The 17,830-nt window shown below is 41.4% G+C and overlaps 1 protein-coding gene across 2 annotated transcripts in view; it reads left to right on the top strand.

The window, feature by feature from the left end:
- Window positions 1-17,314, top strand: part of LOC137546804 (potassium voltage-gated channel subfamily A member 3-like) — a 122,851-nt gene extending 105,537 nt beyond the window's left edge. The window contains exons 2-3 of one of the 2 annotated variants that reach the window (XM_068269672.1): window positions 4,629-4,679; window positions 8,403-17,314. The gene's annotated coding sequence lies outside the window, so the exon portion shown is untranslated. The remainder of the gene's footprint in view (window positions 1-4,628; window positions 4,680-8,402) is intronic. The other variant, XM_068269671.1, reaches the window with a different exon arrangement.
- Window positions 17,315-17,830: the final 516 nt, after the last annotated feature.

Below are 17,830 nucleotides of genomic sequence, written 5' to 3'. Positions count from 1 at the left end.
AAAGCCAATGCGTTCTGCAAAAATCAATATAATTTTGCTACTGTGTAGCCTTTTGCCCACGCTAACGACGCAAAGCCGCATATCAGATACTGATGACGAGCATGCAGAGCATGCCTATGTTTGCCCGACCCCCCTCTCCCCCCCAGGACCAGGTGCCGATCTATTTGCACCACAAACAGCTGACCGCTCTGACACGGAGACAGAGCGGCAGCACTTCCAGCGGGAGCACCGCAGAGCAGCCGCCGCCGAGTCACATGTGAGAGAATCACATGTGAGAGATGCACGGCGGCGGCTGCTCTGCGGTGCTCCCGCTGGAAGTGCTGCCGCTCTGTCTCCGTGTCAGAGCGGTCAGCTGTTTGTGGTGCAAATAGATCGGCACCTGGTCCTGGGGGGGAGAGGGGGGTCGGGCAAACATAGGCATGCTCTGCATGCTCGTCATCAGTATCTGATATGTGGCTTTGCGTCGTTAGCGTGGGCAAAAGGCTACATAGTAGCAAAATTATATTGATTTTTGCAGAACGCATTGGCTTTTTTGATCACTTTAATACTAAATAAAACATTGCTGTACAGATTTAAATTTCACTTTGGGGGCTAACAGTTACTCTTTAACTTATATACTAATTTTAATCTAAAAGTATATGCCTAGCTTAATTAAAGACCACTTCCAGCCAAAAAAGGTCTGAATGGCAATACAGTATATGTAGTCTATGCACTGTGTACAGTTGGATGAACATATAAAGTTTACATCTGGTACATCATAGTGGATAGAACAGACATACATTTATATCTGTAGCAGCACTTCCTTATTTATCCTAATGCTAAAGCTTTGTGTCTCCCCCTCCTGCCTGGTTCCCTTCCCTGCCCCTCCATCCCCTGCTCTCTGCCTGCCTGGATTAAATTACTTCTCTTTTCACAGTGTGTAACAGAGAGGAGACACAGGAGAACTGCTGTAGCCTATATTGGCATGTCTGTTTGCTATAATTCTTATTTAAGATGTTTGTCTGCCTGCCTAGATTAGATCACATGGACATGAGGGGTGGAGTTATGATATCAATCCACCAGCATGCTTTGCACCTATGGTTTGGAAAGAAAAATAAATGCCAGGGCCCAATTTCATGCAGGGGGCGGGATTTCAAGACCATAATTGGAATACATACCCTGGGGGTGAGAAACTCACACTTTATCATGTCTGATTTTATATATCTTGGCAACTTACTAGGTTAAAAGCAAACTGTAATTTATAATTTAGGTACTCTTTAATTAGAAGATCCGGTTTACTTTCTGTTGCACTCTGAAAAAGAGCAGATTGTCTATAATTGTATTTACTTGTGTATACAGCAACAGTATTAAGCAACAGACATTTCCCTACAACATGGTAAAGTGACACGCTGGAGCAATTTTAAAGGAACAAAAAAAAAAGCTGCTGTTAGTCGTTTTGAAGCATGTGATTCCTAGTGGTCACCGAGCACCTTTATAAAAGCACTTCCCAAGCTGGTATCAAAGTAGGGGCTGACAATAGTGACATATACAGGGGTCATAGTGGACCCCATGTTTTGAAAGGATTTTGTGCCAGTGTGTTGTGCTTGTAGTAATTTGGATATGCTACTTCTGTGGTCTATTTTAACTTTGGAACACACTTGGCAACATTTTATCCTGATTGATGAATGAACCAATGATCTTAATCAAACTGACCAATAATTGCAAGGCTTGAGGATCAATCTACAGCTATTCAAATGGCATTTTTAAAACACAATGGTAGTATGGCAGCCTACATGTTCAGGTATCTTTAATGTTTGCTCATCAGGAGTTTGTCTTTCTTCTCTCTTTCTTGGTCGGTATACTTGTTTCATGTCAGTATGTTAAATATTATAAGGAGGGAATCAGGATGACAGAAAGGAAATACATATTTTAGATGGGGAACAAGATGGCAGCTCCATAGTTAGTTACAGGTTTCTAGTAAAGCATAAGTGAATGCTATATCTGTTCTTAGAATAGTTTATCAAATTGCTAAAAATATCTCATAGTATAAAGGCTGTGCACAGGCATACTACATGATGCAGCTACCCTTGTAATGCAGCTATTGTTTTGCAACTATTTCTGTTTCTTGAAAGGTGAAAGAGGGTTTGCGTCTGGTTAGTGTCTGTTTTAGGCAGGACATTGTAAGTGACAAACAAAGACGCTGTCTTGTGATCTGACTTTTACACCCTTGATCCCAAGTGGGGATGAGGAGGTATCCTTTAGGTTGGGGGCTGTTCTCAAGCTGGGGGCTATGATAGAGACCTTATCTTAAAGGGAACCTTAACTTAACTAAGAAAAAAGTTTTACCTGGGGCCTCTACCAGCCCGCTGCAGCCACCCTGTGCCCTCGCCGTCCTGGAATGATGCTCTTGTCTCCCACAGCAGCCAAGTTTCTTTTTCACCCACTGGCTATTAGCTGAGCCACTGTGCCTGCACGGCCGTTACTGCAAGCGTCTTCACTCTCGCTCACATTGCTGTCCCCGTCCTGCGCATGTGCTGGAAGAGAAATCTTGTACTGCGCAAGCGCAGGAGGGGGGGCGGTGGTGTGAGTGAGAGCAAGGATGCATGCGGCCAGGGCTGCGCAGACACAGTGAGAAAATGAAACTTAGCCGTTGCGGGGGGACGGAGCATCATTCCAGGATGGCGACGGCACAGGGCAGCTATATTTATTCATGAACTTGATGCCTATATCCAGGTTTTCTTTATATCCCCGACTCCAACATATAAAACATGTCCTCCACCACTCACGCTCAACCTCTGTGGTCTTTTTGTGTTTGGATGCTAGCCCCCATTCCCAGCAGATGCCTCCATCCACAGCCTAACACAGGATGGAGTTTTGAATGGCAGACCAGAACTGCCCTCTCTCACAACCTCCCATGCTGCTTACCACAATGCCATGGGAAGAACAGCAGCTGTAACATCCATGCCTCTCTCCATTAGAGTAAAGGTGAGAGGATGAGTAGCACAAAGTCACTGCAGGTGTGTACATTTAAAAAAATCGCAAGTTAAAATGGGCACGGATTTTGTTGTTAGTGGACTATCAGTAATTGTACCAATATTCTACTATGCTTTTTTTATTGTCAGTAGAATGTGAATACATTTACCGGCACCTGTGTGACTGCACATTGTATTAGCCATTACCCATGGTCACTCACAATGGCAGATTTGCCCTCCATAAAAGATTCTCGTTACAGGTAATACAGTCTATCAGTGTCATCTACAGCAGGGCCTCGAAAGTCCTCCTGTATTGTTATTTTTGGTCACTACCTCGGGACGTGCATGCCATGCCTGCTGCCTTCCTTGGATGTGTGGTAGCCGTCCCTGCTCCTTTGCCCACAGCATGGCTGCTGCCTTCCTTGGATGTGCGGTGGTGATAGCCAGTTCTCAGGCTCCCACTCTGGACCGGAATCGAACCCTGATTCCCCGGCCATTACCCGTGGTCACTCGCAATGGCAGACTTGCCCTCCATAACAAATTCTCGTTACAGACAGTGAACAGCCAGCAGAAAAAATGATTTAAAAAATAGATGTAAGCTTTAACAATGGTAGAGAAAGAACCATTGAAAGTTGATAAGGCAGTCAGACATTACCTGACATCACTGAGTGAGGAAGAGCAATCTGGCCATGGTGCGTAACCAGTCTAGCACGGCCTTCACTATGCAAACAGCTGTTTGTGGTGCATTACACAGTGAGTTTGGTGTGTCAGTATAAAGCATTACTCTAATTACACTCTCTGATTGATGTATACACATGCAAGACGTTTTAAAGCACTTTAGACCTGCAATTTAGCATTCAATGTGATTTCTGCCCTTAAAACGCTGCTTTGCGTCCAATCCGGATTTTCCCCGGGACTTTTGCCGTGTATTCCACTCCGCCATGCCTCCTCCAGGTGTTAGACCCCTTGAAACATCTTTTCCATCACTTTTGTGGCCAGCATAATTTTTTCTAGTTTCAAAGTTCGCCTCCCCATTGAAGTCTATTGCGGTTCACGAAAGTCTGCACGAACCGAACTTTCGCCGTAAGTTCGCGAACCCGGTTCGCAAACTGAAAATCGGAGGCTCGGGCCATCTCTACTAGTAACACCTCCCCTCCTCCTGCCCAGACTGAGCTCCTGTAAGCCCTTGCTATTGTCTGAAAATGCCTTGGCACTCTGAAAATCTGTGGGCGAGGCTTGTTTAGTTTATAGGGAATTAAAGTATTAAAACAAAAACAAAAACGTATTTGGCTTGAGGAATGCCCTATAAAGTATAGGAAAGGGACACAATTATGCAATGAGTAAAAGTTTATCTTGGATCCACTTTAAGTTGTAGGAAAGAGGGAAAATTAATGTTATGGCTTGGGAATTCACAAAAGTCACAACAGATTTAAATTTAGAAGTAAAGAAGTTATTTGCAGTAAAATCCATTAGTGCTGGGCTGTCTGCGCTGAAAATCAAAGCATTTTTAGCTTTTTAATGTCTTTTAAATGCCAATGGACCTATTTATAAAATCTAATGAGACTCCATAAAATAATTCACTCCTCTAGCCCTATTTTAATTTAAATTTTTATAAATTGTACAGAAACTGCAAAGAAGAGATGACTTAACCAATTTGCCTTCTCTGTCCATTTTTAGAAATGGGCCTTAGGACTCCTGCATTCACTTTATTAGTTTGGAAAATGGAATGTAAGTCTTTTGATTTGTACCTTAATTTAAATTACTAACATATGAAAAAAAAAGCTTTTCTTACTCCATAGCAGCTCATTAGCATTTTAGGGAAAAAGAGTGCTGAAACCAACAAGAGTTGCTGCTGAACGCCAACAAGCCATGTTTTTGTTTTACACTAAACCATCCTACACATATACGAGGCATGTTGCCTGGCAGGGATAGTTACTTGCTCCTTTGGGTGACAGTGCAGGGCCGAGGCTGTACAGATGTGTCGCCGGATTCTAGGCTAAAAATGTGTTCTGTTGCTTTACGGAGGGGATAAGAACCAACTGAGCAGCGCACGTGGAGCATCACATAGTGAGTGGTGTGAGTGGGGAGGACAATGCCTTGGCCAGCGCTCAGCCATACCAATCTGCCAGGCTGAACTGCATTAGGATGGAAGTTGTAATTGCAAAGCAACAATGGCGCACTTTTAATAACATGAGCCAAACTGTGTGTTACTGACCACCTTACACACTGCACCTATGTTACATTGGAATGGCAACCTTGTTCTGTGCATCGCAACGCACTTTACCGCAAGAGACTATTTTTTGGAATCCATTGCGATGACAACATAGTTAGTGCTGACAGATTTAGCTCAGTATTTTAAAATATTTAAAAAACTACTGTATATACTAGAATACAAGTTGACCTCATATATACAGGATCTTCTCAAAAAATTAGCATATTGTGATGAAGTTCATTATTTTCTGTAATGTACTGATAAACATTAGACTTTCATATATTTTAGATTCATTACACACAACTGAAGTAGTTCAAGCCTTTTATTGTTTTAATATTGATGATTTTGGCATACAGCTCATGAAAACCCAAAATTCCTATCTCAAAAAATTAGCATATTTCATCCGACCAATAAAAGAAAAGTGTTTTTAATAAAAAAAAAAAAGTCAACCTTCAAATAATTATGTTCAGTTATGCACTCAATACTTGGTCCTTTTGCAGAAATGACTGCTTCAATGCAGCGTGGCATGGAGGCAATCAGCCTGTGGCACTGCTCAGGTGTTATGGAGGCCCAGGATGCTTCGATAGCAGCCTTAAGTTCATCCAGAGTGTTGGGTCTTGCGTCTCTCAACTTTCTCTTCACAATATCCCACAGATTCTCTATGGGGTTCAGGTCAGGAGAGTTGGCAGGCCAATTGAGCACAGTAATACCATGGTCAGTAAACCATTTACCAGTGGTTTTGGCACTGTGAGCAGGTGCCAGGTCGTGCTGAAAAATGAAATCTTCATCTCCATAAAGCTTTTCAGCAGATGGAAGCATAAAGTGCTCCAAAATCTCCTGATAGCTAGCTGCATTGACCCTGCCATTGATAAAACACAGTGGACCAACACCAGCAGCTGACATGGCACCCCAGACCATCACTGACTGTGGGTACTTGACACTGGACTTCAGGCATTTTGGCATTTCCCTCTCCCCAGTCTTCCTCCAGACTCTGGCACCTTGATTTCCGAATGACATGTAAAAGTTGCTTTCATCCGAAAAAAGTACTTTGGACCACTGAGCAACAGTCCAGTGCTGCTTCTCTGTAGCCCAGAGGTCAGGCGCTTCTGCCTCTGTTTCTGGTTCAAAAGTGGGTTCATGCTTCCATCTGCTGAAAAGCTTTATGGAGATGAAGATTTCATTTTTCAGCACGACCTGGCTCCTGCTCACAGTGTCAAAACCACTGGTAAATGGTTTACTGACCATGGTATTACTGTGCTCAATTGGCCTGCCAACTCTCCTGACCTGAACCCCATAGAGAATCTGTGGGATATTGTGAAGAGAAAGTTGAGAGACGCAAGACCCAACACTCTGGATGAGCTTAAAGGGAAGGTTCAGGGAGGGGATTAAAAAAATAAAAATAAATTTCCACTTACCTGGGGCTTCCTCCAGCCCGTGGCAGGCAGGAGGTGCCCTCGCCGCCGCTCCGCAGGCTCCCGGTGGTCTCCGGTGCCCGACCCGACCTGGCCAGGCCGGCTGCCAGGTTGGGCTCTTCTGCGCTCCATTTCCTGGGACTTCTGCGTCCCACGCCGGCGCGCTGACGTCATCGGACGTCCGCTGGTCTGTACTGCGCATGCGCAGAACTACTGCGCATGCGCAGTACAGCCCGGCGGACGTCCGATGACGTCAGCGTGCCGGCGTGGGACGCAGAAGTCCCAGGAAATGGAGCGCAGAAGAGCCCGACCTGGCAGCCGGCCTGGCCAGGTCGGGTCGGGCACCGGAGACCACCGGGAGCCTGCGGAGCGGCGGCGAGGGCACCTCCTGCCTGCCACGGGCTGGAGGAAGCCCCAGGTAAGTGGAAATTTATTTTTATTTTTTTAATCCCCTCCCTGAACCTTCCCTTTAAGGCCGCTATCGAAGCATCCTGGGCCTCCATAACACCTGATCAGTGCCACAGGCTGATTGCCTCCATGCCACGCCGCATTGAAGCAGTCATTTCTGCAAAAGGATTCCCGACCAAGTATTGAGTGCATAACTGAACATAATTATTTGAAGGTTGACTTTTTTTTTTTTTTTTAATTAAAAACACTTTTCTTTTATTGGTCGGATGAAATATGCTAATTTTTTGAGATAGGAATTTTGGGTTTTCATGAGCTGTATGCCAAAATCATCAATATTAAAACAATAAAAGGCTTGAACTACTTCAGTTGTGTGTATTTGAATCTAAAATATATGAAAGTCTAATGTTTATCAGTACATTACAGAAAATAATGAACTTTATCACAATATGCAAATTTTTTGAGAAGATCCTGTAAGTCGACTCCAATATTCAACCCTCTTAAGCTGGATTTTTTTTATTGACTCAAGTATAAGTCTACCCAGCAAAGTTAATGGCTGCACTTGGGGCTCAGGAGGGGTTAATGACTGCACTGCATATAGTATTGCAGCAATTAGCTCCTCCTGTCCCTTAAAAGAGAACCTCCGACCAAGAATTGAACTTTATCCCAATCAGTAGCTGATACCCCCTTTACATGAGAAATCTATTCCTTTTCACAAACAGACCATCAGGGGGCGCTGTATGGCTGATATTGTGGTGAAACCCCTCCCACAAGAAACTCTGAGTACGTACTCTTGGCAGTTTCCTGTCTGTGAACTTTGCTGCATTGTGGGAAATAGCTGTTTACAGCTGTTTCCAACTGCCAAAAAAGCATGCAGCAGCTACATCACCTGCACACAGTAAAATGTCACCATGTAATAAATGTCAGAATGTAAATCAGGGATTTAAAAGATTTTACAATGGGCAAACACTAACTAAATCATTTATACATAATTATTGTAAAAATGAAGCACTTTTTTTATTACATTATTTTCACTGGAGTTCCTCTTTAAGTGCAGCCAATACCTCCTCCAGGCTCTCAAGTGCTGCAATTATTCACTTTTGTTTATGCAGCCCAGTATTTCCCCCTTTCCTCTTTCCTTGTTAATTGTTGTGGCCAGGACTTTCAGACCCGAGTTTTCTTTTCCTTTCCTCAAAGTATCACTTACCACAGGGTAAATTGCTGCAAATGGGAATGTCACTATTAGTACACACATTACTCAGTGTGCTCAGGTTTGCCCGTGATTCGTGTATAAGTCGACCCTTGTACTTTTATGAAGTGAATCAGACCTACATTTCTAGACTTTTACTCGAGTATATACAATATATTGAAACTTTCTCTTGCACACTGCATTTTTTAATGGGTTTTATTTTTTTTTTTCAGCTAAAGAAGATTTCCAAAGGCCTGCATCATAATGCAAGTTTGTTTTGCCTTAGTCATTTTCCAGGAGCTGGGAATTGAAGGAATTTGTAACTCCACTACCAAGACCTTGTGGTGAAAGAAGCCTCAAATGACAGCTCTCTCTCTACACAGGAGAATGGAGTGAACAAAACATGAAAAGACTCCATATCAAGAGATACTGCAGTATATATGTCATCCAGTGGAAGACTCGGTCTCTTAGGAATATTTTATTCATTTCTATTTTTATAAAAGTGTGTTTTTAGTTTTCTGTCCTACACAAGTGCATTATGTTGAGGAAATTCTGTTGAAGTCTGAAACATACCCAGATTCAGTGCAATATTTCTTAGAAGGAAAAAGACAAAATCTAGATGCAAAAATATTTTGTTGGTCATTGGTATCCCGTAAGTAGAAAACTGTAACCTGTTTCAGAGCTGCTAAGTGATGTAGTGATTGGAATGAGGAAATGTAAAACTATAACTCCATTTGTATCGGCTGTCAGCTCAGAATTGTCAGCGTACCCTGTCTTATCTCTGATTATGCTGTAAGCTTTATTTTTTTTCATTGTGTTTTTTTAAGTGATATATTTTTTTACTGCCAATGTATTGTGGATCTTCGGTTCTAAGTGTAATGTACCAAAGGCTTTAATATATGTCCTGTGTCCTCCATTGGATAATCACAGCTATGTACATTTGTTCCATTGCAGTAATACACAACACAAATTTCACGAACACTTCTTTGGGATCATCATTTTCTGCAGATTTGGCCATAAACACAAAACCTCTTTTTTTAATTATTTATCTGAAACAGAAAGACAAAAGCATCACTTATGGTATTCGGTCATGCATATTTTATAAGGCAGTGTAAAGATCATTAATAATGTGGAAAGTGCAGTAAGGGAGGCCATGCATATGTAAGACTTACAAGCTTTGCAGTGGCCACACAGTGTATGCTGTTCAGTATACCTGTAACTCATTTTTAATTTTGGGATGAATAGAAGAGATTCCAGCAACTGACACACAGTGGTACACAGTGTATAGGTACGCAGTGTGTATGAAGGTACTCCTTCAATTAGGTCATGATATACCTAATCACATAGCTGTCCATCAGCTGGACATGCTTTATGTTGTAGCAGATGTTTCATCGCCCATACAGAGTAAAGGTCTAGCACAAGGTTTCCCCACACCCATGTGCGTACTGCTGCCACCAACTCTGTTGCAGAAAGGTACAGTGCCAAACTTCTTTTTCTCTTGAACTGTAAAGGTCCATACACACACTAGATGTAATGTGGCCAAGGCAGCCTCTAAAGACTGCTTCTGCCATGAATGTAATGTGAGTGCAACAGCCCAGCCCCAAAATGCAGTGGAGAGATCTAGCATACCATTTCATCTTGCCTTAACATTGCCTGAATGCATTATTCTTTTCTGCACTCCACCCATTCCGTTGCGTGCTGCACATCAGCTGTCTGATGCCCTCCATATTGATAGAACCTGTCTCTAACCTGCAGGCTAGTGATGTGTCAGTACAGCCTCATCTACAAAATGTTGCTTGATGGATCATGTCACCATCCCTGCCAGGCAAAATTAATCTCAAGTGTGTATGGGGCTTAAGGGTGCATACACACATACAATTTTAATTTGCCAATGGCTGGCCAGTTTTGCCACCCCTATGTAGTATGAGGGCCAACAGATTTGAAATATGATGAACAGATAAGCCCTTACACTACATGGAAGTAGTAAAATTGGCCAATGACTGAGCAATCCAAAATTGGATGTGTGTGTCAGGCTTAAAGAATTTACTGTGTAGCAATGATGGAATATCTTCTAGAACAGAATAATGTAGCAACTGGTAGTTGAAGCAACCTTGTTTACTCTTTAAGGATACTGGACCATAAGCAATTAACTTTTTCCTGCTAAGTTTTCTCTTTGGAGAAATAATTTTACAGCCCTTTGCAATTGAAAAAGTACAAAAAGTAGGTGAAAAAAATGCTGTCAAAATTATTTTGAGAATTTTCTTGATCATTGGTGGTTTAAAAGGCATTGAACTGACAAGTTGTGAAAATATCACCTAGGAAAAAACTCAGGAGAAAAAGTGAATTGCATATGGGCCAGTGAGGGGTTTGTGCGTGACGTCTTGGTTCCTGTGCCTCTTGCGATATTGCCTGATTAGGAGTGATGACTGTGGTGGGTTACAGCACTTAGCGATCAATTTTGCACTTCTGTTCTGGGCCTTGCTTATAGCAGCCAATCACGTTTCACATTATTAATAGCAATGTACAGAAAAAAACTTGATGACAAATTATTTTCTGTAATATAAATGCATTGGCTGGAACATTCTTGGAACTGTACATCATTTGACTGGTGGTTTGCTCTTATGTTTTGCATCTGAAAAACAGCTGTGTGTGATGTGCTTATGATATTTACTTGTTGACCTCCTAGCTTATCCTATACTCTGGGCATGGACAGGTTGTAGAAACTGGTTGGTATTTTTACTATAAGGAGGAGGCTGAACTTGAGTGGCCATAGTGGAAGAAGGAATGCTTTGTTCCTTCCAGTGATGATAAAGAAAATAGACCCCTGTGGCCCCGGACTCTAGGTCAAAGGAAAATAAAAAAAGATCTAGTCCGTAGACTGGAACACTAAGCATCATTTAATGTGCTGTTCTTTCTGAGTGCTCCATTAAATTACCCACTTGGAAAGAAAATGCCCCCACCAGACCTTTTACATGATACCCAAGGATAGACCCTAAGCCATGCACAGCAGTATCAAGGCAAAGATCTTCGGAACCCAGCCTTACATTTGTAGGTGGAACCATCCATAGCTCCCTCATGTTATACTTTCCTTACAAAGCCAGAGATAAGTTGTAGATAAAGCATATGGGCCATTATGTTATACAAACTGAGGAAAATGTACTGAAGAAAAGAGTCAAGCGCTGTTTTTATCAATACAGCATAGACAGTAAATGCACTCATAATAGTCTGGGGCTGGTTTCAGAGCAGCCATTTTAGGTTGGATTTTTAGGGAAAGCCTTTCTGAACAAAGCCATAGAGAGCACCGCCATACACGGGTTCAGCAGAAAGGCTATATGATTGACAAGATAAGTGTATGTATTCATTCATTCTCCTGCTAGAAATGTTTTCTACTAAGAAATGTTCTTGAGAATGGCAGCTCTTCTGTTTTTAGAAGAACTGTGCAAAGCTTATCAGGCACAATACTGTGTGTTTTTCCTCTAGTATTGTCAATTAGATCTCTGAAGCTTAAAACTAGCCTGAAGTGAGAAAACTCACCTCAGATTTGATACTTGCCTGGTTAAACTTCCTCAATCTGCTAATGCTTTGGTAGTCTTTGGAAAGCATTCAGAAGTACTCAGGAGTAGTTCCAAAGATGAGTGCATCTGTACTGTGCACTCATGAGCCCAGGCTAATGCTTGTGCAGCATGGACGCTCTCTTCTTCTAAAGTACTCGGGGACACAAAGTGCTACTCGCCAAAGTTTATCTGGGCAAGGCACAGGAACGACAAGCCAGACAGAGAAGCAGGAAAGCTCTACAGCATTCTGAGACTTCCCTCTTCTTAGGTAAGTATAAAACTTGAAGTGAGTTACCTTACTTCAGGTTCACTTTAAAGTAACCCTTTCACTCTTTTACACAAGAGTCTTACTATACTTTGACTTACCCAGTGGAAGCATGCATAAGGTTTCACTCCTATGACTGCTAATTTAATAGCTTGACAGCAACCCTCACTATGTTTTCATATGACCCAGGAGAGGGATGTAATTTTTCACCCCGTGTATTAAATCAGGCTTACAGTAAAATAAAAAAGGATTTTTGTAACAACATTTTTAGATTGCTTACCAAACCACAGTTCCCTTTCCCATTGCAGAACATTGAAAATGATCCTTTGCACTACACAGACTCTTTACATTTAACTTCTTTTCAACAAACATTTGTCCCTTTATCATGTCAAGTTTAATAGGGTAAGGTTTTTAAAAAAAAAAAAAAAAAACTCAAATGGAGTTTCTTTTTCTCTTGACATTGACTCCCTAACTACATTTATTCCCTGTTTTCAAGAACACTAGGATTTTAGAGTTGCCCATCATTGCAAGTTTACACCAACTTAAAAACTTAGCAAGTGAAACCCAGTAGCTGTTTGTCCATTAACCAGTTCATGTCTGAATAATCAGTTTCTGGCTTAGTTAGTTCAGTGTCAAATCAATGGAAATTTGCATGGAAAGTCATAATTGAAGATCACCCCTACTTTTCACAGTTCTGCTCTGCTTCACTCCCCAGTTGGGATTTTCAATGAGATGCTTGCGTCCAAATCTAATGCAAATTGTATGCAGTTTAAGCCTGGTACACACATTCAATTCTGATTGCCCAAATATTGGCCGATTTTATCATTCCATGTGGTAGGAGAGCTTAACTACACAACATGTTAATAGCATTTAAACTCTTTTGACCCTCATACCACCTGGAGGTGATAAAATTGGTCAGTGATTGGCCAATCATATTGGAAGTGTATATGCACCTTTAAACCTGGTACACACCTTCAACTTTGATTGGCCAATCATTTTCTGATTTTATCACCTTCATGCATTATGAGAATTTACCTGCTCACAATATTCAAATATCTGTTGACTTTCATTCTATTTGGAATGGTAAAATTGGCCAGTCATTGTGCAATCATAATAAAGGTGAAGTAGGGGACCAGACTTTAGAATTTAGCCAATATAAATCAACAGGAACTGCATTTCATTTATCTACTTCCCAGCTGCATACAATTTACATCAAATCAGAACGTAAGCTGGAATCATTTGCAACTGTCTCCAATCCTCAGGGATTCACACCTGATGAGCAGTGACGTGTGTCTAGTGTTTACTTTTTTTTGTACATTCAGAGAGCATTTTGTATCTAAAAATATACCAGATGATGTAGTTCATAATTTTCAGCTAAACTATATGGGTGATTTTAATTTGCAGTACCTAGAAATGACTATGCTCCTCAACCAGGTGACACTGGAAAAAATGCCCAGGCATGTGATTGTACCAGTTCTAGCTTCTGAACATCTTCCTTTGCAGTCCCTGGACAGGCCCGCTGCATTATACATGAAGTCATGTCTGCCAGAAATCCCCTAATGTTACAGGATCTGATGTTAGGCAGCCTCCATTTCCAACTGAAATGACTTAGTTTGAGATTAAAATAACCTATGTCATTTAGTTTTCTAATGCTTGGAACTGATTATATTTAGCACGAGAAATCAGTTTGGTATAATGAGGCCTCTTTCCCTCCATGTAGGTTGATTTTCAGACTCTAGCTTTTGTCCCTACAGCTGTGTGTTTTGAAGATCAGTGGTTGTACTCTGAACCCTTTTTTTCTGTTACAATTGCAGCTCATGTGAACAAAGTACAACGGAATACAGCTGCATATTATTGTGCTACATTCACTATTAATGTAAGTTTGACAGTACTGCCAGCTCCATTACTTCACATAGAGCAGATCAGTAGGGTATGGTGAGTGCAGGGAGTTAATAAAGCTTTTTGCGTTTGTGCTACTGGTATATAATGTGTAGTCTTTGCATTCCCCGATGTTGATCTGCGCATCCTGTTGCCTCTATCAGGTGTCCAGCATCATTGGCCATATCTCTTGCCTCTAGACACAGCTAGGCGGAGGTTAATGGGTGCTTTTAGTCTTGTTAAGAGCAGGTCTTTATGATTGGAGAGGAGAGTATAGCAAGGTGGTTGCTATTCACACACTATACTTGACATGCTTGGTCAGCACCATCAGCTCTGGTTTATTGGAATTGCCTTTAAGTGCTAAGGCGTTACAACACGTAAGCAGCAGGGTTAAAGCAATAAACTTTTCTACAGGCAAAATCAATTGTTAAATATTATGTTGTTTTGGAGATAACTTTCTATGTGCATCTGAATTCACGTCGCTCAGTATGTAAACTTTTCAAATATGAATAAATGTAACATTTCTACATTATTTTTATATCACAAAAAGCAGAATGTGATGTTGGTATCTAAACAGAATTGTGATGTGACCAGTACTAGTGATGTGTGCAATGTTTAACCAGTTTTAACCATAGCAGTTGTATGCTGAAGTTTGCTACTTTAAACAGATGTGAGATATTCCTGTTATGTTTATATAATGTTATGGTACTGATTGTGACCTGCCTTGTTATCTGGCATGTCAAGGATAGCTGGACCTCTAAACTCAAATTTACTTATCTATTTGTTCTGCTGTGCTCAATAAAAGAGTCAATGCCAGTGTTGGCTATGGGCCATCCAGACCCCTCCCCTTACTACCACCACTCACAGGAGATAAGCAGGAGCTGGGAGAGGGCAGCATCTAGTCTTTCTCTCTGCACTGAGAGCTGACCCCGCTCATCTCCTCTCTGCTGCAGAACTGAGGTAGCCTCTTTGTGGTCAGCACTGCAGCAATCGCTCAAAAGAGCCTTATTATAATTTCCTGCCTAGTGCCTTCCTGCTCTGTGTGCAATAAACTGCTTACTCTTCTCACACTCTGTTAGTCGTCTTTATACAAGGGTTCAAAAAGAAAATAATAGGGGAGAGAAAAGGTTTCTTATTTCAGGCAGAGCAGATGAACATGCAGCTTTTACACTTGGGAGAGTGTGTGGAGGATCTATATTATGCACTGAGTTGAGTGGAACAGCAGAAGTATAGCTGCAGTGCTGACCACAAACAATTTAAGGATACCTGAGGTGATGATGTGACATGATGAGGTACAGACTAACCAGCAAGCTCATGGTGACCCAGAACTCACTGGAGTGTGTAAGGGGCTACAATGGTCGTAAAAGCCCCCTTACTAAAATGTTATGAAAAACATAAGTATGCTTTCTTAAAACAGAAAGAATTTGCGATGATTCAGGTTGGAGTGAGCTCAAATGGTTAATTTGCATATATTCAGCAGTGACATGATGAGATAGACATGGGTATGTACAGTGCCTAGCACACAAATAACTATGCTCTGGTTTTTTTTTCTTTCTCTGCCTGAAAGAGTTAAATATCAGGTATGTAAGTGGCTGACTCAGTCCTGACTCACACAGGAAGTAACTACAGTGTGACCCTCACTGATAAGAAATTCCAACTATAAAACACTTTCCTAGCAGAAAATGACTTCTGAGAGCAGGAAAAAGATAAAGAGGGTCAATAGTTCATAGATTTTAACTCTGGCCTACTTCAATGAGTGTGTCATTGAGCAAAAACAATAAAACTGTTAAAACTTCAAAAGTAGATTTAAACATAAAATAAAACTGTGGAATATCTTAAAAAAGGAAGATAGATACAATTGTTTATTTCATTCGTTTATTTTAGCCTCAGGTGTCCTTTAAAGTGAACTGAGCAGCATTTGTTGCCCCCAGGTCATCTCAATAGCACATTAAAATGTATGCTAAGAATGTGTTTCATTACTTAAAAAAATCCATTCTACCTCTTCTTTTTACATTTAAACATTATTAGAGGCTTCTATTGTCCTACTTCCACGGCCTGCCATCCTCATAAAGTACTGGAAAATAAGGACTACAGTAGCAATGAGCATACAAAAGCTTTCATCAGCAGTGAGGGTTGTGAGATAGGACGCTGTATTTCAAAAAGTTTAGAGAAGTCACACTTGATAACATTCACACCTTCCCCAGGATCAATACAGGCAAAAGGAATGGAAAGGGGGATGGCAGTTCCTACAGCTATCAGAAACTAGGACAAACTGCAGAATAAAAGCGGCTTGGATCCCTTTAATACCTCTTGGCAGGAGAGGGAGGATGTGGGAGGGGTCAAGTGATGGTTCTAAAGAGAAAAACAACTCCCAATGTCTTTCAATTTTTTTTCTTCTCAAGCTGTATTAACATAAGTGGATTTGATGTTTTTAGAGTGTTCAACATAGGCTGTTGAACTGATGCAAATTTAAGATCACCCCTGAGACCCCCCCATCCCATTACCAAGGTAATCATTCTAATTACTCTCATATCTCTTGAATCTGTCCAGAGATTTCCAGTCTCAAAGTTATGGTCCCCAGCATGTGCATACCTCTTGTGGACTGTACTGCACTGTCTTGAAAATTCAGGATCTTCCAGTGGTCATCTGTAAGGCTAATGCCTGGTACACAACATGCAATTTCCCATCAGATCCACAGGTGGCAAACAATAATTTATGTCAGGTCCAATCAGGTTTCCGATTGGTTTTGCAAATTATTTTGTACACATGCAATCGGAAAATCGATCAGAAAAATGATTTGTTTTGAAAACCAGCACTTTGAAGCATAAGGTCTGTCAGTCAGAGGTACAGATGTCTGTGTAATTCATATTGGTAAGCTACTACACACCTACCTAGTTTTGATTTCCTTTTGCTGTTGTCCATTCAATTTCTTAAGGAATGTATCATAGGCTTTGCCAGTGAAATTATGCAGACAAGCACTGTTAGTTAGTTCAGTGTTTAGAGGGTGGAATATGTAATATCAGTGCCAAGTTGGGCGCACGCAGAGATTTCTCTGCCAGCTGCTGATAAGTTACCTCACTCTCGCTACTCCAACCTCACTACCCACTGCAGAGAAGCGTGCAGAGAAGATAGTTCAACCACCCTCAAGTCTAGTCCCACTTTTGAGTCATGTATATTCCTAACATAGAAAACACTTTGGTGCCAACTTATCTGGGAAACAATAGCATTCTGCAAAAATTGAACTTACCGGACTGGTTGTCCTGTGACAGAACATGTGGGGAGCACAAATTTGTCATGTGTTTGAGTAACTTATTACTTATACGCACATTCAAGGACTGTACCCTGCAGGGATTGGGATTTGAACCTTCAGGTAATAGTTTGGGGCTGCAGCCTTACAGACGCATCATTCGCTGCAGGCTGTTACTATGCAGCAGGGAGAAGGCCCAACTGTACGACAGAGTGGGGGTTGGGGGGGGGGGCAAAGGAGCAATGGCCTTGGCCTTCTAATTGCTTTTGACTCTCTTAATGGTACACACAAAGAAGGCCTCATTTTGTGATCAGAGGAGGCAGAGTAGAATTATAAGCCAACCACCTGCAAGTTGCTTTAATGTACACTTCTGGTGAAAGCATATGCATGGGCTCAGTTAATAGGAGGAGGAATTTTTCTATTATAACATCTCTTCTTTTTCTGTATAACCTTTAAACTGTTACAAAGAAGTGTACATTTAAAAGCGCTAAAAGCGCCTTGAGGAAAAATGGGCGTGAAATTTCGCCGATCAGTAATTTTAAAGATATTCTACTATCACCTGTTATTGATAGTAGAATATCGGTAGTGTTACCAATATTCTGCTTTTGCCTATACTATTGCCTATCTTAAGTGATGTTATAATTTTTAATACCTCCAGGTTCCCACTGGTCATGGCTTTCTAAGACATCCCCCATGAGAATATCATAAGTGATTTAC

This window comes from Hyperolius riggenbachi, chromosome 2, assembly GCF_040937935.1.
Source record: "Hyperolius riggenbachi isolate aHypRig1 chromosome 2, aHypRig1.pri, whole genome shotgun sequence".
In the NCBI taxonomy this organism is placed as follows: Eukaryota; Metazoa; Chordata; class Amphibia; order Anura; family Hyperoliidae; genus Hyperolius; species Hyperolius riggenbachi.
This window is presented reverse-complemented; position numbering and strand designations above follow the sequence as displayed.